The 4,314-nt window shown below is 37.3% G+C and overlaps 1 non-coding gene across 1 annotated transcript; it reads right to left on the reverse strand.

Annotated features, from left to right (window-relative positions):
- Positions 1-1,317: 1,317 nt before the first annotated feature.
- LOC112177935 lies at positions 1,318-2,622 on the reverse strand. Its single transcript, XR_005802758.1, has 3 exons — positions 2,539-2,622; positions 1,952-2,072; positions 1,318-1,430 (listed from the first exon to the last, which is right to left on the reverse strand). It is a non-coding gene; the product is annotated as an uncharacterized LOC112177935 (transcript).
- Positions 2,623-4,314: the final 1,692 nt, after the last annotated feature.

The raw sequence follows: 4,314 nt of genomic DNA on the forward strand, positions 1-4,314 counted from the left end.
AGAAGAAATATATTAGTCTCAGAGTTAAAACTTCCACGACGACTAAATATTAAGATTTCCGAGCTATGCTACCAAGAAATCGATTTCCAAGAAAATTGGATTAGACCGAAACAGTGATGTTTAAATGGTCAAAATATATGCTCACAAACGCTCTTAGTCCGTAGCTTACGAACGCTCTTAGTTCGTTAAATCGATGCTTACGGACGCTCTTAGTCCGAAGTCTTACGAACGCTCTTAGTTCGTTAAATTGCGTGAATCCCCACGATTCCGCTTTTCAAGAATCGAACCCACCTTATAAGAAAGGTGGGATGTAGAAGAAGGGAGGTTTTCAAGTCCCCGAGAAAAGAAGAAATATTTAAATTTTGAATTATAGGAACTTCAAAACTTACTCTTTTGAATACTTACTTGTTGAAAATTCGGAGCAGATTCTGTTCTGAACAGCTTGTACTTCGATTAGTGTACAGATCTCAATATAACTCCGATAAGACTGAAATTCGGAGGTTAGATGGAAGAGACAGAGACGAACAACTTTGATGAAGAAAGTTTTTCGATCTGAGCTTCCGAACTAGACTTTTCGAGGCTTGAAAGAAGACGGATGTGCACAGGAACGGGAAAAAGATGCAGTGGGTGTGCGTTGGCTTGTTTGCGCAGCAGTGATGCTTCGATGGCAGCAGGCTGGAACGCAGGGCTGCAGGAAGGGGGCAGCAGGGGCTGCTGTGCAAGGTTGCAAGCGCAAGGGCGCGCGAGCTGCAGCGAAGGCTCGGCTAGCTCGGGCTAGGGGCTGCTTTGTGAATGAGTTTTGGTTTTCTGTTTTGTGGTTAGAGTCGTGCTGATAACGTGTTTAAGGATATGTGTATTGAGAGAGATTGATGAGAGAATTGTGTGTATTATTATTGAGAATAGGAGCCCTATATATAGGGATTACAAAGTGCTAGTTCTAATGTTACAAGGAATACCAATCCGTGTAGGATTGGGAAATCTAGAACCTTCTCTCCTATTGCTACTCCTAGTTTGATAAGGCACACTAAATCGATATTCCTTCAACATTACCCATTTTGAATCAACAGATGTACTCCTAGTACTACACATATATAGTTGCATCTCCATAACGGAGTTGTAGCATCTAGCAATATCCTTTGTTTAACAGACACTTTGTCCATATTTACAGCCAACAGGTTGACGGGCACAAATACCACATGGCAATGCTAAAATGTTTACGTTTGAGGTAAAATTCACCAAAGATAATATTCCAACAAATTTTGAGACTATGCTTTCAGATAGGTACTAATTGGAGATAAAGAAGACAAAGCAAGACGTACTTTTTGAGCATGGATCTCTGAAGAATCTCCACTATTCAAGAGTTTCTTCTTCAGTAAAAGCCCTTCTAATCTGGAACAAGCTCGAATTTGTGCAAGTACTTTTTTTAATGCCTACGAGAAAGAAACGCAAGGCAATTAGATTACATATCATATACCTTTCATGCTTCAGGAAACAATATCCAATGTAAAATTTTTCATCATCCCATTAAATTCAGCCTTAAGAAGGATCAAATGCAGCACTTGCGTCTGTACATGTACCCTTTTCAATGGCACAGTTCATGATGTTTTACAATTTTCACTAAGTTGCCCGTTAAAAGACAGTCCATGGAAATCTTTAAATGGATTCATTTACTGTATGCCTGCTAACCTTGTGCATTATATATTAGGGATTCAGGCTCTTTGTACATGAAAACCATTAGTGGATGTACACAACAATTACTATTAAAATGAGAAGCCAGCAGGTTCAATTCTTATGACCATAGAAGTAATCTAATGGTCTCTGGTCAAACAAATAATAAAAACAGCATCAGAAATCTGTGAAGCTCCTTCTTCAGTTTCAATGTCTTTGCACTTAAGTTCATCATACAAAACCAAGGAGGCAGTGAGGCACAGTTAATGACAACACACCTTACCTGTACTGTTTCCAATTTTGTTTCTTCCGATACTTTGTCATGACCTTCAGTTGAAGGAGACGTCAGCAGTGGTGTCCTTCCATCAAGCTTCTTCTTTAACCTAGAGGCCTCATCATCTATTCTGTAAAAAAGACATAATTTAACTGTGGAGGTAAGAAACATGTTTATCGGCCCAACCTCACTGCAGATGAGTGAGGTTATTCTTTCCTACCAGCCTGAATATAAAAAGTTTCTGAAAATTAGTCTTCCGAAAGTTTACACATAAATCAGATAAATTGAAATTCAATCTAGAACATAAATTCACTACTTATTCTAGTCAAACATGGTAGATTAACATGTGGAAGATCAAATTAAGTTTCTCGTGATCGTTTATCAACTGAATGAACCGACTTATTAACTTTCATTCTTTGGGATAAATGGGTGTGATTTTCTGTAGACGTGTAAAGTTATCCTTGAAATTGCTATATTAAGACACTGTGCATAACCTACGATGGGGTAGATTGAGAAGGAATATATTAGCTTGATAACACCAAACGAAAATCAGAACCAAAAGAGATAGAGAGAGAAAAGATCCATTTTTCACACACCTTCCAAGATCAGCACTTATCTTCAATCCTGTAATTGCACTTTGTGCAAATTGAAGCAATTCCTCTCGCTTTACCTGTATACAAAAGAATATGATGAGCTAACATGCTTCACTTAAGAAATAGAAGGACCAAGTCTTGCATGAATTGAATGGAATAATCAATACTCCAATTCAAGTAATGGAGCTAGGGCTGTCACTGGGTCGTGTCGGGTTGGGTTCGTGTCGGGTTAAGGTATTTGTCGTGTCGCAAGATACAAACCCAAACCCAACCCATTTAATAATTGTGTCAAAAATTTAAACCCAAACCCAACCTATTTATTAAACGGGTTACCCATTTCCAACCAGCTTAACCCATTTAACAAATAGGTCCGTGTCGTGTTAGACAAAATGATCCATTTAAGGGTTAATAATGCGATCCATTTAACTAAAAAAATGCATAAATTGATTAAATTCACTAAAAACTCCACAAGACGAAGAATATAAATAATTTTATATATTCATAAATAATTAAATCTAATAATTATAAAGCAAAATATTTCAAATTATCTAATCCTATGATCAAATACTCCCAACGTCCAAAATTTCAAGAATAAGTATACCATAATCGGGTTATACGGGTTCACTTCGTGTTGGCGGGTTGACCCGTGGCCGACCCATTTATTAAATGGGTCATGGCGGGTTGACCCACGGCCGACCCGCTTTTTAATCGTGCGGGTTCAACCCGCTTTATTTAGTGCGGGTTTCGAGTCGTGTTATCGGGTCATGTCAGAATTGACAGCCCTAAATGGAGCTAAGAAAATTGATGTTTAGTGAAAAGGATTTGCATCATGATTTCATGACCCTTGCTAAACTAGTAGAGACAAAAGGGACAGTTTTATGTACACGATAAATCCCACATTAAAAGAATGAGAACAAAATTTGTTCAAACTTCACAAAAAAATATAAATCAGATTTCCCAGAACTCTCCAAATTTGTTGATATGATGTAAATTCTTCATAATTAGAGGTCCTTAATAACACATTGTCCTCTCTATTTGATGCATACGTAGAGAAGAGCTTCGATCCTAATGATTCAAGTTACTCGATGAATGAGGGTTCTTCTCAAGCACAAGGCGATCACAGCTTACTTGAGCTTCCATCCTAATGATTCAAGTTGATAGTGTGTTTTTAGTAATATGTATGCTTTTGCCATATATGTGTTCACAATTGGTTATGTATATGTGCTGATAGTTGATAGTGTGTTTTTAGTTATATGAATGCTGCTGTCATATATGTGTTGATAGTTGGTCATTTATAGGCTTTTGATAACGCTTACAAAATTGGTTCGATTTCAAGTATGAAGATAGAATTGAGCAAGTATTTGGATGAAGCAAGGCTAGAGAGAAAGCAAGAGTTGGATGTACTTTCTTGGTGGAAAATAGAGCAAATCCGATATCCTATTCTTTTTCATCTAGCTTGTGATGTGCTCACAATTCTCATTTCTACCATTGCACCTAAATCGGCCTTTAGCATTAGCGGGAGAGTTTTAGATCAGTACCGCAGCTCATTGTTGCCTGACACAGTGCAAGCTTTGCTTTGTACTCGACATTGGATTTTTGGTAACAAAGGTAAACTCAAAACAACTTGGTTTTATTCTCATCCATATCAATCTTTATGTTATTATAATATTTTTCTTTTTGTTTGTTTATATTTTAGAAAAAGAGAGTGTTGAATTGGAGTATCTTACTGAATACATATTTGATTTGACATTGCAAGATCGATTCGCAGAAGGAGTAAGT

Source organism: Rosa chinensis, chromosome 7 (genome assembly GCF_002994745.2).
Source record: "Rosa chinensis cultivar Old Blush chromosome 7, RchiOBHm-V2, whole genome shotgun sequence".
Taxonomy (NCBI): domain Eukaryota; kingdom Viridiplantae; phylum Streptophyta; class Magnoliopsida; order Rosales; family Rosaceae; genus Rosa; species Rosa chinensis.